The 18,773-nt window shown below is 40.8% G+C and overlaps 1 pseudogene; it reads left to right on the forward strand.

Annotated features, from left to right (window-relative positions):
* Nucleotides 1-14,664: 14,664 nt before the first annotated feature.
* On the forward strand, nucleotides 14,665-15,720 carry LOC129561238 (glycerol-3-phosphate dehydrogenase 1-like protein pseudogene; annotated as a pseudogene).
* The last annotated feature ends 3,053 nt before the right edge of the window (nucleotides 15,721-18,773 follow it).

Here is an 18,773-nt window from a genome sequence, read left to right on the forward strand (position 1 = left end):
CTTTGACAAAATGCAACATCCATTTATGATAAAAACCCTCCAGAAAGTGGGAATCGAAGGGACATACCTCAACGTAATAAAAGCTATATACGACAAACCCACAGCAAACATTATCCTCAATGGTGAAAAACTGAAAGCATTTCCCCTAAAGTCAAGAACAAGACAAGGGTGCCCACTCTCACCACTATTATTCAACATAGTTCTGGAAGTTTTGGCTACAGCAATCAGAGCAGAAAAAGACATAAAAGGAATACAAATTGGAAAAGAAGAAGTAAAACTTTCACTGTTCGCTGATGACATGATCCTCTACACAGAAAACCATAAAGACTCTACCAGAAAACTACTAGAGCTAATCAGTGATTACAGTAAAGTTGCAGGATATAAAATCAACACACAGAAATCCCTTGCATTCCTATACACTAATAATGAGAAAATAGAAAGAGAAATTAAGGAAACTATTCCATTCACTGTTGCAATGAAAAGAATTAAATACTTAGGAATATATCTACCTAAGGAAACAAAAGACTTGTACATAGAAAACTATAAAACACTACTGAAAGCAATCAAAGAGGACACTAATAGATGGAGAAATATACCATGTTCATCGATTGGAAGAATAAATATTGTAAAAATGAGTATACTACCCAAAGTAATTTATACATTCAATGCAATCCCTATCAAGCTACCAACGATATTTTTCACAGAACTAGAACAAATAATCTCACAATTTGTATGGAAATACAAAAAACCTCAAATAGCCAAAGCAATCTTGAGGAAGAAAAATGGAACTGGGGGAATTAACCTGCCGGACTTTGGGCTCTACTACAAAGCCACAGTCATCAAGACAGTATGGTACTGGCATAAAGACAGAAATATAGATCAATGGAACAAAATAGAAAGCCTAGAGATAAATCCACACACCTATGGACACCTTATCTTTGACAAAGGAGGCAAGAATATAAAATGGAGAAAAGACAGTCTCTTTAACAAGTGGTGCTGGGAAAACTGGTCAGCCACTTGTAAAAGAATGAAACTAGAACACTTCCTAACACCATACACAAAAATAAACTCAAAATGGATTAGAGAGCTAAATGTAAGACCAGAAACTATAAAACTCCTAGAGGAGAACGTAGGCAAAACACTCTCCGACATAAATCACAGCAGGATCCTCCAAGACCCACCTCCCAGAATATTGGAAATAAAAGCAAAAATAAACAAATGGGACCTAATTAAAATCAAAAGCTTCTGCACAGCAAAGGAAACTATAAGCAAGGTGAAAAGACAGCCTTCAGAATGGGAGACAATAATAGCAAATGAAGCAACTGATAAAGGATTAATCTCCAAAATATACAAGCAGCTCCTGCAGCTCAATTCCAGAAAAATAAATGACCCAATCAAAAAATGGGCCAAAGAACAGACATTTCTCCAAAGAAGACATAAACATGGCTAACAAACACATGAAAAAATGCTCAACATCCCTCATAATCAGAGAGATGCAAATCAAAACCACAATGAGATACCATTTCACACCAGTCAGAATGGCTGCTATCCAAAAGTCTACATGCAATAAATGCTGGAGAGGATGTGCAGAGAAAGGAACCCTCTTACACTGTTGGTGGGAATGCAAACTAGTACAGCCACTATGGAGAACAGTGTGGAGATTCCTCAAAAAACTGGAAATAGAACTGCCATATGATCCAGCAATCGCACTCCTGGGCATACACACCGAAGAAACCAGAATTGAAAGAGACACATGTACTCCAATGTTCATTGCAGCACTGTTTATAATAGCCAGGACATGGAAGCAACCTAGATGTCCATCTGCAGACGAATGGATAAGAAATCTTTGGTACATATACACAATGGAGTATTATTCAGCCATTAAGAAGAATACATTTGAATCAGTTCTAATGAGGTGGATGAAACTGGAGCCTATTATACAGAGTGAAGTAAGCCAGAAAGAAAAACACCAATACAGTATACTAACGCATATATATGGAATTTAGAAAGATGCAAATGATAACCCTGTATACAAGACAGCAAAAGAGACACAGATGTATAGAACAGTCTTTGGGACTCTGTGGGAGAGGGTGAGGGTGGGATGGTTTGGGAGAATGGCATTGAAACACGTATGTTGTCATATGTGAAACAAATCACCAGTTCAGGGTCGATGCATGTTATAGGATGCTCGGGGCTGGCATGCGGGGATGACCCAGAGGGAGGATAAAGGGAGGAGGGAGGTGGGAGGGGGGTTCAGGAGGGGGAACTCATGTACACCCGGGGCGAATTCATGTCAGTGTATGGCAAAACCAACCAATATAATATTGTAAAATAATTTGCCTCCAATAAAAAATAAATTAATTAATTAAAAAAAAAAAAAGAATGAGCTGCTTCTTCAGAGTCAGTCAGCAGGGTGATGGGCAAGGAAGGATGAGCAAGTAGAGCAAAAGGTAGTGAAAAACAGAAGACTGCAATGCTATTCACAGGAAGCAGTAAAGATAAAGGGGGCGAGAAGCCAATTCCAGGGAGAAGAGCCCAGGTCTAATCAAAGAACATCACCAGCCTCCAGGAGAGGAGGACCTGGCGGCCTGTTCCCAGCTGGATCTCAAAACCTCTACAAACCAGTGGCAGCTATGTACTTCCCATTCTTCTCTTATTTAACAGGAGTGATATCTGTAGTTACCTTGTTATCTCTGTGGTGCTTCTGTGGGTGGTAGTTAACTTATCATTTCAGTTCATAGGTTTCTGTATCAAAAGGCGCCACATCTAATAGATCATATTTGAATCTGATTTAAATCTTTAAACTCTGGAATTCAGTCTTGATGTCATGATTGATTAAAGCTTTTGGGGACCTGGAGATAAGGAGGCAGAAGGCAGCTTTCATAAAATGGCCCCAATTCTCTCCCTACCCTCTTTTATCCACAGCCTTTGTAATGTGACTTTGCAGTTCTTCCCATCAAGAAGGGGACTCTCTTTTCCTTGTTGAGTTGTTCCTCCTAATGAATTGTGACAGAAGTAATGGTACGCCAGTCTTGAACCTAGACCTCAAAACATTGTACAAATCTCTTTCTTTCTCCTCTGTTCCTCCCTAGCTAATGGCTAGTCCACTGGAGGGACAGGTGGCCTTGTTATCTTTTTCACTGTAAACAGCAAGCAACTAGCTCCCAAACATTTCAGGGAGGAACAGATGCACCAATTGATAGCAAATTCATGAGTGAACTCTCCAAGATCAGCCAAGCCTGGCCCAGATCACTAAAATCATCCAGCTGACCTACAAACTTCATGATCAAAAGCAAAATGTCCACTGTTTAAATCATTAATAATAAATCATTTTATTTTTTTTTCATTTGGTGAAATTTTAACTGTTAATATTTTTGGCATTGTGCTTTGTACCATTTATTAAATAAAAATTAAAAAAAATAAATCATTAAGTTTCAGATGGCTTGTTACACAGCAATAGTTAGCTGATATAAGATGATGCTCTACAAGGAGGATCATAGGGAAAATATTATCAATATTTTTCTATCAATTCTCAGGCATACCTTATATCTTTCTGAAAAAATTACTTTTCTATTAACCAGTTTCTGTTGCTTGCATCCAAACATCTAATTTATAAACTAATCATAGATTATAGTCAATGAATGTTTCACAAAGTTGAAATATATACTTTAAAAATTATGTCATTAACACTATATATGCATAATAGAGAGAGAAAAAAATGTTTAGAAGGCTCTTTGGGGAGCTGGTATGTAATTTAATAATTCTGCCTCAGTTTTTTTTTTTTCAGTAAAGTTCAATTTTCAAAATTACATCTTCAACATTTAATTTTAAGACCATATGTATAATCAGTTCTATCTTTCTAAAATTATTTCTACCATTCCATATATATTTGCATACTGAGAGATATCTGAAAGCCACATATGTATCAGGATTTGTGGTTACTATGTTTACAATATGTTAAACAAGTGACTCCATTCAGTCTATTGAAAGATCAATCAGTTCAGGTAAGACAGATGTTTAAACTTTCTCTTTGACCAAATACACTGATTGATATATTGAATTAAATCAATATAATAAAACTTATAACTCTATGAAACTCAGGACTAATTATATCAAAAGTATTCACTGATGGAAAAACTCTAATAAAGCTAAAAGACATATGCCTTCATATTTTCCAAACCTTGGGAAAAAAGAACAAACTACAGCATAATGAGATCCTTTTCTCACTTTCTGTAGGATCAACATTTTTTAATCCACTCTTTCTTCATGAGCATCATCTAATAAATCAGATGATCCCAAAGAAGATACAGAATGACATTAATTGTGGGCCATCATACTTTTATTGAATAACTCTCAGTAGTAATTTTCTAATTGATTCCACAGAACAAAACCTGAAATTCAGAGAAAATTTCTAAAATGTTAGTCTTTGCTTTTTTTCTAAAACAGTTTTGTTCAGGATAGATAATCAGTCATTTTCTTAGGACATATATATCATAGAATTCTAGATTGCTGTCAAATCAAGATCATTGTGTAAGGCTGTATTTTTTTAAGCTACAATTTACTTTGCTATGTCTTCTTCACATAGGCCATAGTTCACAGTCTACAGGCAAAAATCAGGTCACCCTTGTCACTGTTGCGTTACTCATGTTAGTCGCTCAGTCGTGCCCAACTCTTTGCCACCCCCTGGACTGCAGCCCACCCAGGCTCCTCTGTCCATGAGGTTTTCCAGGCAAGGGTACTGGAGTGGGTAGCCATTTCCTTCTCCAGGGGATCTTCCCAACCCAGGGATCGAACCCAGATCTCCTGCACTGTTGGCAGATTCTTGACCGACTGATCTACAAGGGAAGCCCATACCAATCTCAAAACTCTGTTTTAGGGACTTCCCTGACTGTCCAGTGATTATGACTTCATCCCCACTCCATTCACTGCCAATGCAGGAGGGATGGGTTCAATTCCTGTTCAGGGAGCTAATATCTCACATGCCTCCCAGCCAAAAGATCAAAGCACAAAATAAAAGCAAATTCAACAGACTTTAAAAATGGTCGACATAAAAAAAAAAAAAAACTTAAAAAGAGTTCTCTTTTATCCGTATTTATTTACAATAGTGTAGGAACTCTTCTTTTCCACCAAGTTTTATACTAATCTATCTAGAAGTCCCTTAGGTGCTATCTCTGTGTTTCTGATCTCATGTTCTCTGTTATTGTGTGGCTGGCAATCAACATTTCACTCTTCCGTTGTGCTCTCTCGCTGCTATACTACTATTATACTTAGGCCACAGATGCCCGTTACCAATACACATGCAGAAGCAGAGCAGCTGACAGTGCAGTGAGAAAGAGCCAGAGAGACTGAAGATGTCTCCATGCTGTTATAGACAGGGCTGTTCCAGCCTCCTATGTCCTCCCGACGGTGCCAATTCAACAAGTCGTACTCTTGTCTCCATCACTGCTGCTAGAACCAGTGATATGGATGATATGTTTTCAGAGATCAAAAGAGATTTTGATTAGTGCTTTTAGTGTTTGCTTTTAGGTTTTTTAATTTGTTCACTCTTAGTTTAGGGTTCCACCCTAGAGATGAATCTTGGAGGTGGCAGCCCAACTGGAGGCACCACAATCAGAAGCTTTTTATTTTTCAACTTTTCGGCCGTGCTGTGTGGTATGTAAGATCTTAATTCCCCCACCAGGGACTGAATCTGCCCTGCCTGCTGTGGATGCACAGAGTCTGAACCACTGGATGGTCAGGGATGTCCCAAAAATAACATTTTTTATCTGATTTTCACTAAAGCAATGTGCCTCAAATCTCTTTTTAGGCCCTTCCAGGAAGCAACACAGTTCCTCATATAACCTCCTGAGAAGACCCTCAACTGTCAGGCACACAACTAGGCCAGCTATTATTCAAGAATAGAACATAGCTTGGGCTTAATTAGGTCTCCGCTATTTTCATTACAAAGCAAGTGAAAATAAACAAACAACAAAGCCCAACAACTATGACACTGAGTTGCTTTCTACTTAGTTGAAGTAGATTTTTATATGTGTCAATACAGCCAGATACCCTGTAAAGTTTACTATTCGTAATAAATCCCATTTATCATGAGTTTTTTATGTTCCAAACACTACATGGGGATTTACAGGAGGCTCTCATTGATCACTTTTTCAAATAAGACTGAGGTTTAGGGAAATATGTAGTAACTTGATAAAAGTCGTAGTTAAGCCAGGCCTACTTGATGACAAGGAAACTCTTGCTCTTAATTGCTGTGATCTGTTATGACCAATCTAGATAGCATATTAAAAGGAAGAGACATTACTTTGCCAACAAAGGTCCGTCTAGTCAAGGCTATGGTTTTTCCAGTGGGCATGTATGGATGTGAGAGTTGGACTGTGAAGAAAGCTGATCACTGAAGATTTGATGCTTTTGAACTGTGGTGTTGGAGAAGACTCTTGAGAGTCCCTTGGACTGCAAGGAGATCCAACCAGCCCATTCTAAAGGAGATCAGTCCTGGGTGTTCATTGGAAGGACTGATGCTAAAGCCGAAACTGCAGTACTTTGGCCACCTCATGCGACGAGTTGACTCACTGGAAAAGACTCTGATGCTGGGAGGGGTTGGGGGCGGGAGGAGACGGGGACGACAGAGAATGAGATGGCTGGATCACCGACTCTGTGGACATGAGTTTGAGTGAACTCCGGGAGTTGGTGATGGACAGGGAGGCCTGGTGTGCTGTGATTCATGGGGTCACAAAGAGTCTGATATGACTGAGCAACTGAACTGAACTGAAAACATCACAAATTCAATGGACATGGGTTTCGGTGGACTCCAGGAGTTGGTGATGGACAGGGAGGCCTGCAGTGCTGCAATTCATGGGGTCACAAACAGTCGGACACAACTGAGCAACTGAAGAAAGCAGCAAGGGATGTCTCCTACAGAAAAAATGAGATTTCAAATATGAAGACCACTGATTTTGTTTTATTTAATGACTACTTTTACATTCTTATTTATACTTTAATCTATGCTAGACACTTGGAAGCTGATGAGCAAGATGGCCTATGCCTTCATAAAGCTCACATTCAAATTTTCTTTCCCATCCTTCTTGACAGATAATCCAAGACCAATAAATGCAACTTTATTAGAGAGAAATATATGAATTCAGACTAACCTCAAAGGGTAATGAACCGTTTGACCTGTAGAGAAACATATACTTCAACTTTCCTGGAAGCTACTGAATTAACCAGGGATCAGCATCATCGTGCATGAGCTATACTTAGTAAAAGGTGCAACACAAAAATGCATGAGTTACGATCTAGCATAGTCCTAAAGAAACTCAATCCTTTTTTTAGTAAAAATGTCTAACTTAGATCAATTAATATACAGAGCCACCTATACAATGATAAACTCACAATGTAATTCCAAAATGAATCCATTTCTGCATTATCTGCTCTGCCAGCTAACAAATTTAGAATATACTATTTGCAAAAACAAAAATACTATCTTTAAAATAAAACAGGCCTCAGGGAAACTCTGGTTTATAGTTGATATTATTTCAAAAATACAGAAATTTCTTAAACTTGCATTTACAAGGACTAAAAGGAAAAGTCAATGCTCTTTCTCCCCTCCAGAAATATTGAATATTGTCTTCAATTACTGACACTCTATATAATATTTTAGAGAGTTAGCTCTATGTGCCAAGTGGGACTTAGGGGAAGGGAGGGGAAATCGTTTACATGATCTGAAAAATACAATGAAAAATTTTAACTACGTTGATTCAATATGATTTTCAATAACAATAACAAAAAGGAGAGTTTCCTTGACTTGTTTTGTACTTTAAGAGAACCATTCACCACATTAGCAATAGGAGGGAATTCCTGTCAGCCAGAAAGACACAGAACCTGTATTTAATCTTCTTCCAGTCAGAAAAAGCTATTCTGCTTTAATATTATGTCTAAAATTGGAATGAAGGAAAGAGTAGAGAATTGAATTAATTTACATGAAGGAGTAAATCTGTCATGCAACCAAGTGAGATTGACTAAGTGGCTTACCATGAGTAAAAAAATAGAACAAGCAGTGATACAGAAAAGACCATAGATTATCCTACATTTTTATAGCTTAAGTTTAAGTCTTTCTTCAGTAGAAATGACTTTAACTTCATGTAAAGACATAATGTCAAGGCTAGTTTTCTTCCTGCCAGTTCAGTGTATAGTAGGCCTTTAGCCTCTATAGTATAATTTGAACGACTGATCAAATCTCACTATCACACTTATCCCCCATGTGTCTAAAATTCCATTATTGGCAGTTCAGTCCTTTGAATCTGGTAGGATTTTTTTTTTTTAATTCACCCTGGTCTTCGGGGGCTTAATCTGTGTAATTGCTTTTGGCATTTTTGAGTTCCTCTGTAATTTCTCTTCTAGAATGATTGGAGAGAATGGAATTGTAGCATGTATATTATCATAAGTGACCAGTCCAGGTTCGACGCATAAATTTTCCTCTGTTCATTTCTTTGCATTTGTGCTTTTTTAATAAAATTCTTTTTTAAATTTAAAAAAAAAAAAAAAAATTTTTCATGTTGTTCGGATTAGGACTTGAAATGATCAATTAAGACAGAGTGCAAACCTGATTTTGAAAATTAGTTACGAAAATACAGGAAAAGATCTTAAATTTTGAATAGAAAATAAGCTAACTTTCAAGATCATGATATCCATCCTTTCCCTTTCAAAGATATGAAATTATTCCATTTTTAATTACATCAGTTCAGTTCAGTTCAGTCGCTCAGTCGTGTCCGACTTTCCGCAACCCCATGAATTACAGCACGCCAGGCCTCCCTGTCCATCACCAACTTCCGGAGTTCACTCAAACTCATGTCCACAGAGTCGGTGATGCCATCCAGCCATCTCATTCTCCGTCGTCCCCTTCTCCTCCCGCCCCCAACCTTTCCCAGCATCAGAGTCTTTTCCAGTGAGTCAACTCGACGCATGAGGTGGCCAAAGTATTGCAGTTTCAGCTTTAGCATCAGTCCCTCCAATGAACATCCAGGATTGATCTCCTTTAGAATGGACTGGTTGGATCTCCTTGCAGTCCAAGGGACTCTCAAGAGTCTTCTCCAACACCACAGTTCAAAAGCATCGATTCTTCGGCGATCAGCCTTCCTCACAGTCCAACTCTCACATCCATACATGACCACGGGAAAAACCATTGCCTTGACTAGACGGACCTTTGTTGGCAAAGTAATGTCTCTGCTTTTTAATATACTGTCTAGGTTGGTCATAACTTTCCTTCCAAGGAGTAAGCGTCTTTTAATTTCATGGCTGCAATCAGAATCTGCAGTGATTTTGGAGCCCAAAAAAATAAAGTCTGACACTGTTTCCACTGTTTTTCCATCTATTTCCCATGAAGTGATGGGACCAGATGCCATGATCTTTGTTTTCTGAATGTTGAGCTTCAAGCCAACCTTTTCACTCTCCTCTTTCACTTTCATCAAGAGGCTTTTGAGTTCCTCTTCACTTTCTGCCATAAGGGTAGTGTCATCTGCATATCTGGTTATTGATATTTCTCCCAGCAATCTTGATTCCAGCTTGTGCTTCTTCCAGCCCAGCGTTCCTCATGATGTACTCTGCATATAAGTTAAATAAGCAAGGTGACAATATACAACCCTGACGTACACCTTTTCCTATTTGGAACCAGTCTGTTGTTGCATGTCCAGTTCTAACTGTTGCTTCCTGACCTGCATACAGGTTTCTCAAGAGGCAGGTCAGGTGGTCTGGGATTCCCATCTCTTTCAGAATGTTCCACAGTTTATTGTGATAGACACAGTCAAAGGCTTTGGCATAGTCAATGAAGCAGAAATAGATGTTTTTCTGGAACTCTCTTGCTTTCTCCATGATCCAGCGGATGTTGGCAATTTGATCTCTGGTGCCTCTGCCTTTTCTAAAACCTGCTTGAACATCTGGGAGTTCACGGTTTACATATTGCTGAAGCCTGGCTTGGAGAATTTTGAGCATGACTTTACTAGCGTGTGAGATGAGTGCAATTGTGCGATAGTTTGAGCATTCTTTGGCATTGCCTTTCTTTGGGATTGGAATGAAGACTGACCTCTTCCAGTCCTGTGGCCAGCGCTGAGTTTTCCAATTTTGCTGGCATATTGAGTGCAGCACTTTCACAGCATCATCTTTCAAGACTTGAAATAGCTCAACTGGAATTCCATCACCTCCACTAGCTTTGTTCGTAGTGATGCTCTCTAAGGCCCACTTGACTTCACATTCCAAGATGTCTGGCTCTAGGTCAGTGATCACGTTATCGTGACTATCTTGGTTGTGAAGATCTTTTTGGTACAGTTCTTCTGTGTATTCCTGCCACCTCTTCTTAATATCTTCTGCTTCTGTTAGGTCCATACCATTTCTGTCCTTTATCGAGCCCATCTTTGCATGAAATGTTCCCTTGGAATCTCTAATTTTCTTGAAGAGGTCTCTTGTTTTTCCTATTCTGTTGTTTTCCTCTATTTCATAACCTTCAGGAAATAACCTAGACATCCTATTTTTATATCTAAACCAATGATGAACAGCCATTATAGACAAGCAATTTCTCACCTAAATAATAAGTTTTCATTTGGAAGCCTACATCTCTATCTCTTCGGTACAATTTAAACATTATTTGTGAGCATTCACTAAAGACCAGTCACTGTACTAGGTACATCAGAAAAAACAAGATAAGATATGGTCTCTATCTTCAAGGGAACTCCCATCTTCGTAAGGCAAGAGACACATAAATTCAAGGAGTTCTAAAGCAGGACAGATTGTGACAAATGCATCAGAAATATAAACAAAATATGAGTAATTAGTAGAGAAGTTCAGAGATACAAATCATCTTAAAATGGGAGCAATGGAAGGATCTTTTAGAAAAGGGAAATCTAGGGGCTTCCTTGATGATGCAGTGGATTGGAATCCACCTGCCAATGCTGGGGACATGGGTTCAGTCCCTGGTCTGGGAAGATCCCACATGCAGGGGAGCAACTAAGCCCATGTGCCACAACTACTGAGCCTGTGCTCTAGAGCCCTCCAGCCACAACTACTGAGCCCATGTGCTGCAACTACTGAAGCCCAGGTACCTGGAGACTATGCTCCACAACAAGAGAAGCTACTGCAATGAGAAGCCCATGCATTACAACTAGAGAGTAGCCCCCACACTCTGCAACTAGGGAAAAAGCCATGCACAGCAGCAAAGACCCAGTGCAGCAAAACATTAATTAATTAAAAAGAAAAAGTCATAGCTGCTGAAAAGTCTCAGTTCAATTCAGTTCAGTTCAGTCGCTCAGTCGTGTCCGACTCTCCGCGACCCCATGAATCACAGCACACCAGGCCTCCCTGTCCATCACCAACTCCCGGAGTTCACTCAAACTCATGTCCACAGAGTCGGTGATGCCATCCAGCCATCTCATTCTCTGTCGTCCCCTTCTCCTCCCGCCCCCAACCTTGCCTAGCATCAGAGTCTTTTCCAGTGAGTCAACTCGTTGCATGAGGTGGCCAAAGTATTGGAGTTTCAGCTTTAGCATCAGTCCCTCCAATGAACACCCAGGATTGATCTCCTTTAGAATGGACTGGTTGGATCTCCTTGCAGTACAAGGGACTCTCAAGAGTCTTCTCCAACACCACCTTGTGCCAAAGCAAGACAGGAATAAATAATACCTGTATTTATGGAAACTCTCAGGAGAGCAGGTCTTGAAATCACTCCAAGGGACCAACAAGGAACAGTGATGGTGTGAATAAATTGCAGTACCATAGAAGAGAAGATTTTGGAAGATTTGTCCTTCTACAAAGGTTGGGGAGGGGTCTGCCTTGAAATGGAAATAAGTTTCACCAGCTAATGTAGGAGAATGAAGGACATTCCAAGCAGCAGAGTATCACATAATGGAGGAATGGCTCTAAAATAAGGGTGTAAGTTTCACGAGGGTAGACAAAGACAGGATTTCAAAGACAAGGGGATAAACAGCAGTTCATTATCATCTGCAAAAGAACACTGTATAAGTTGGAAGACAACTATTGACTCAAATCTGAATTTTGTTCTTCCTGGATTTTATTTTCTAATTCCTTCATCGTGCTGTAACTGAGCTTTCTCGTGCGTGGTCCCTAAATTCATCTCAAGGCTGAATTTCACATTTCCTCCATACTAAGAATCTTTGCCTCCAAAATTCTACACACAGTACATTCATTGGCACATTTCAAGTCTCTTCTCTAGCTGACAAAGGCAGAGACACTTCTCTGTTTACGGAGATCACGTGGTTTTTCCTTGTACAATTAGGTGATTAGTCTATCTTTTCTATTACCTAACATATTCACCTTGTTGTTGTTTAGTCACTCAGTTGGTTCCAACTCCTTTGTGACCCCTTGAACTGTAACCCAACCAGGTTCTTCTGTCCATGACATTTTTTTCAGTCAAGATTACTGGAATGGGTTGCCATTTCCTCCTCCAAGGAATCTTTCCAACCCAGGGATAAAACCCGCATCTCCATGTCTCCTGCATTGCAGGCAGATTCTTTATTGCTGAGCCACCACCAAGGAAGCTCACAACATATTCATGCCATTATTCTAAATAGTCCAGACCAGACGGCAGCATGTCCCCATAGGCCACCACCACAGCTTGTTTTATCAGGCCAAGTTATTAGATAGTTACCCTAGAAGTCTGGCTTGAACTTTGTCTCCTTTCTCCCCAGAATGGTTCCTCAGAATGCGTACTCATTGTTTCTGCCAGGTTTTGTTTTGTTATTTTAAGTGCTTCTGACTTGACCTTGCTGAACAAAATATCTGCCCAGTAATCTATTCATCAGAAACCTGTGGTTCAAGAAGTTGCAAAGATCTTCCCTGGAATTACTATCATCTCCCTTCTATGTGAGGGTTATTTTCCTCCAGGAGGCACCAGGTTACCATTTTTGGCCTCTGGCTGACCAGATAACACCTCTTTTGGCGGCCAAGAAGAGTGGGCAGTACCTAGGATTAGGCAATAAATTTGGGTTGGCAAAAAAGTTTGTTTGGAATTTTCTATAAGATGGGATTAAAATTCTGAACAAACTTTTTGGCCAACCCCACAGTTCCCATATCCAGCACTCCAAAAACCAATACAATTACTTGCTGTTTATCATTGCTTTTACCATAAAGCTGTTTCAAATGTATATGGTTCTACCTTAGGGCTACTTTCCCAGAAAGTCATTCTCTTGCTTGTCCATTTATTTGTTTAACAAATTTTGAGATCAGGAAAAAGACAAATAACAGATATAAAGAAAACATAACACCATTAGTGGGGGAAACATACATTATCAATACATGTAATATAATGGTATATAATATTATATCAGGTAGTAAATGCAACAGTGGAAAAATAAGCAAGATAAACAGACACCTACAGATCTCATTTACTTGTGAGACATGATATAAAGATAAGAGTGATCCAACACAATATATATCAGAGATGCTTCTTAAATGCCCACTACTTCCCCAAGAAAAAGGCTACATCCAGAAAAATGTTTAAAAATAAAGCAGTCTATTGAGGAAAGAATAGCTATCTTTTAGCTACCACTGTGATGAATTTAGAGCTTCCCAGTAGAGCCAGTAGTTAAAAAAAACAAAAACGAAAAACCACCTGCCCATGCAGAAGACGTAAGAGACACAGGTTTGATCCTTGGGTTGAGAAGATGCCCTGGAGGAGGGCATGGCAACCCACGCCAGTATTCTTGCCTGAAAAATTCCATGGACAGAGGAGCCTGGCAGGCTACAGTCCATAGGATTGCACAGAGTTGGACACAAGTGAAGCAACTTAGCATGCACACACACACGATAAATGCAATGTGTAAATAACAAAATATTGTCTGAGGTATTGAGACGAAGGTCAACTGTCTAAACTGATCATCTGAACAAATGCCCCTGAGGCAAGAACCTGAAAGAGAACAGGAAAGCCAGGAGCTACCAGGGATGTAGGGAAAGGACTCCAGGGAGCAGTAGATCTGGCAAGTCTAGAAATATCAGGGGAAATGTATAAGATGAGAAGCCACCAACACCACAACTGTGGTTAGTTTTTCAGAGCTTCATGTTCATATATGTGGGCACAGTGACTTAGATGCCCCAGGGCCAAGCTAAGATCGATATTCATGGCTGAATCATCTTTACCTCAAGCTAAATGCTTCTAAAAGGGTAAGTTCTTTGAATTCTAGCTTCTTGGCTGATTTTTCATCACATTATTCATAAATACAATAAAAAGGACTAGAAAGTATGCTATTAATTTTCTCTTTATTTTATTGAAAGGCAGTTGATTTACAAAGTTGTTAGTTTTGATGTACAACACAGTGATTGAGTTACATATATATATATATATATATACATTCTCCCTTTCAGATTCTTTTCCCTTGAAGATGATTAAAAAATATTGAGTACAGTACCCTGTGCTATATAGTAGGTCTTTGTTGTTCCTTTACTTTATATATAGTAGTGTATTTATGTTAATCCCAACCTCCTAATTTATCCCTCCCCCCAGAATACTATTAATTTTTATCTGTGCTTATTAGTTGATGCTTCTTTCAATATTACTATCCTGCTACCTTTTAGGTGAAAGCAAATGTGCCTGGGCAGAGTGGGAGGAGGCAGGCGGCAAACCAGCTTGGAGAGGCACTTGCAGGGCTGCAGCACTGCGGAGGGGCCATGACAGAGTCACCCCTGAAAGTGTGCATCGTGGGCTCAGGGAACTGGGGTTCAGCTATTGCAAAAATAATTGGTAATAATGTCATGAAACTTCAGAAGTTTGCCTCCACGGTCAAGATGTGGGTCTTTGAAGAAATGGTTAATGGGAGAAAACTGATAGACATCATAAATAACGACCATGAAAATGTAAAATATCTCCCTGGACACAAGCTGCCAGACAATGTGATTGCAGTCCCCAGCCTCAGTGAGGTTGTGTGGGACGCAGACCTGCTGGTGTTTGTGATCCCCCACCAGTTCATCAACAGCATCTGCGATGAGATCTCTGGGAAAGTGCCCAAGGGCGCCCTGGGTATCAGCCTCATCAAGGGCATAGATGAGGGTCCCCAGGGGCTGAAGCTCATTTCTGACATCATCCGAGAGAAGATGGACATTGACGTCAGTGTGCTGATGGGCGCCAACACTGCCAATGAGGTGGCTGCCGAGAAGTTCTGTGAGACCACCATCGGCAGCAAGGTAATGGAGCACGGCCTCCTCTTCAAAGAACTTCTGCAGACTCCAAATTTTCGAATTAGGGTGGTTGCAGAGGCAGACGCTGTTGAACTTTGTGGCGCTCTGAAGAACATTGTAGCCGTGGGAGCCGGGTTCTGCGATGGCCTCCACTGCGGCGACAACACCAAAGCTGCCGTCATCCGCCTGGGGCTCATGGAAATGATCGCCTTCGCCAGGATCTTCTGCAAGGGCCACGTGTCCAAAGCCACCTTCCTGGAGAGCTGCGGCGTGGCCGACCTGATCACTACCTGCTACGCGGGCCGGAACCGCAAGGTAGCTGAGGCCTTTGTGGGGACCGGAAAGACTATTGAAGAATTGGAGAAGGAGATGCTGAACGGGCAGAAGCTGCAAGGACCACAGACTTCCGCCGAGGTGTATGGCATCCTCAAACAGAAGGGGCTGCTGGACAAGTTTCCATTGTTCACGGCGGTGTACCAGATCTGCTATGAAAGCAGGCCTGTTGAAGAGATGTTGTCTTGTCTCCAGAATCATCCGGAGTATACATAAAGGGAATCATGAAGCATGTTAGGGAAAGTCCTGCCTTTCTGATTGCTTGTCTGGATTCAAATGGAAACTGGGATCTGGCCACAAGATGCTTGTGTGACTGTAACCCCATCACAGGTGCTGTGAGTTTTTACAGGTTCATTTTTTATCATATATGAGTATGTGTGTGTTCCTTCCTTGTTTCGTGGATGTTTCTATGAACCAAAATTAAAGGCCCTTTTTAAAAATTACTTCTGAAATTCTCCCACTCTGATACTTTATAAAACTGTAACTATCTAGTATTGCCATATATACACTGCTGCTGCTGCTAAGTCGCTTCAGTCATGTCCGACTCTATGCGACCCCATAGACGGCAGCCCAGCAGGCTCCCCCATCCCTTGGATTCTCCAGGCAAGAACACTGGAGTGGGTTGCCATTTCCTTCTCCAATGCATGAAAGTGAAAAGAGAAAGTGAAGTCGCTCAGTCGTGTCCGACTTATAGCAACCCCATGGACTGCAGCCTACCAGGCTCCTCTGTCCATGGGATTTTCCAGGCAAGAGTACTGGAGGCCATATATACACTACCACGTGTAAAATAGATAGCTGGTACACAGGGAGCCCAGCCTGGCGCTCTGTGATGCCCTAGGGGGTAGGATGGGAGGAGTGGAGGGAGGCTTAAGAGGGAGAGGAGATATGTATAATGATGGCTGATTTGCAGTTGCTGTAGGGCAGAAACCAATACAACATTGTAAAGCAGTTGTTTTTCCAATTAAAAAACAAATTTAAAAAGAAAGATTGGAACCTAAAAGTTTTGAATCTAATTCATATGTATTTCGGTATAGGAATTTTTTTTCTCATTCTCTTAATTTATATCAATAACCTCAGATATGCAGATGACACCACCCTTATGGCAGAAAGTGAAGAGGAACTTAAAAGCCTCTTGATGAAAGTGAAAGAGGAGAGTGAAAAAGTTGGCTTAAAGCTCAGCATTCAGAAAACTAACATCATGGCATCTGGTCCCATCACTTCACGGCAGATAGATGGGGAAACAGTGGAAACAGTGTCAGACTTTATTTTTGGGGCTCCAAAATCACTGCAGATGCTGATTGCAGCCAGGAAATTAAAAGACGGTTACTCCTTGAAAGGAAAGTTATGACCAACCTAGACAGCATATTAAAAAGCAGAGACATTACTTTGCCAACCAGGGTCCGTCTAGTCAAGGCTATGGTTTTTCCTGTGGTCATGTATGGATGTGAGAGTTGGACTGTGAAGAAAGCTGATCGCTGAAGATTTGATGCTTTTGAACTGTGGTGTTGGAGAAGACTCTTGAGAGTCCCTTGGACTGCAAGGAGAGCCAACCAGTCCATTCTAAAGGAGATCAGTCCTGTGTGTTCATTGGAAGGACTGATGCTAAAGCTGAAACTCCAATACTTTGGCCACCTCATACGACGAGTTGACTCACTGGAAAAGACTCTGATGCTGGGAGGGGTTGGAGGCGGGAAAAGAAGGGGACGACAGAGAATGAGATAGCTGGATGGCATCACCGACTCGATGGACATGAGTTTGAGTGAACTCCGGGAGTTGGTGATGGACAGGGAGGCCTGGCGTGCTGTGATTCATGGGGTCACAAAGAGTTGGACACAACTGAGTGACTGAACTGAACTGAACATGGTGGAGTGGCAGAGTGAGTGGGTTCAAAAATCTATATACTGTAACTTTCAAATACTGTCTCAGAACCAACATAATCAACTACTTTGATTGTGGACTGCTCTATTATTTTAAACAATTACATATTTTTAATTAGGCTATATATATTCCTATCATTCCAGTTTTCTGCATTTTTAGCCTCTTTTCTCTTCATTAGCTATCAGAATATGTTCTCAGAAAGGCTGGGTAGTGGCAAAAGAGAAAACTCATCTGTGATTTTCCTGATGTGGCTGACACAGTCTTCTGATTAACAACATTTGTATGATGCTCGGGAGACCCAGGTTTGATCCCTGGGTCAGAAAGATCCCCTGGAGAAGGGAATGGCTACCCACTCCAGGATTCTTGCCTGGAGAATTCCATAGACAGAGGAACCTGATGGGCTACCGTTCATGGGGGTCGCAAAGAGACAGACACAACTGGGTTCCCAATACTTGCTTGTACAGCATTTCCTTTAAGCCTCACAGATCCCCTTAAAGGGGGCTGCTATTATTCCTCATTTAAGATGCAGTCACCGTGCCTGGTTGCCTGCTGAGTTGGGTCAGAGCCAGAGTCAAGCCCAGTGCTTCTGCCCCTACCTGAGCTGTGCCAGGACCTGCTCAGGCATCAGTGGCCTGCTTTGACCTCCTATTAACTGGTTGTAGGATACACAGCCTTTCCTGAGGCCATCAGCAGGCTTCCTGAAGCTGAAGTTTGTATGGGTCCTTATATAGAAGGATGCCATTCCAAGTGTGGACTTCTTTCCATCAGCTTCACCTGGAGACTCTTAGAAATGAAGTGGGGTCTTGACTCTGCTTTTGGCATGCCTTCCATGTATTTCAGCACTCACTACAGTTTGAAAACCACTACTTTAAAAAAATTTACTTTAGATTGGCATTTCTCAAACCATGTTCCCTGAAACACAGTGGTTGTTCCAGTGTTCCCTCATAAGGTCCAGTGAGTCTGGAAAAAGCTGCATCTGTATACCCCTCTTGAAGGGGCAGAATGTATGTTAGTTTGTTACTGGGACTTATTTTTTTAACCCAGCAAGTCCCAGACATATTAGATTATGGAGATATTTTGGGCAGGGGGTGAGAAAACTTGCCAAAGTTTCCAAGGAACACTGTTCCAGGCTGAAGTGGCCTTAGCACAGCTCAAGTATCCCCCTCTCTCTGCAAGAAATGAGGATAGATGACTACCTGTGGTATTGTTTGTTCTGAACCTCTGTAGTTCAGGTCTGCCATGGATCTTTGATGAAGCTTTAAGGTGTGACACTGTCAGGTACAAGCAAGTGGATGTCAACCTCACTGAAACACATTGTATGGACTAAGTGCTTTTAATTCTAGAATAAAGAATGGGAATTACTGTATCTTTTTAAATGAGATAGGCTACCT

The sequence above is a fragment of the Moschus berezovskii genome, chromosome 10, assembly GCF_049115385.1.
Source record: "Moschus berezovskii isolate FMDL1 chromosome 10, NW_MosBer_1.0, whole genome shotgun sequence".
Classification (NCBI taxonomy): domain Eukaryota; kingdom Metazoa; phylum Chordata; class Mammalia; order Artiodactyla; family Moschidae; genus Moschus; species Moschus berezovskii.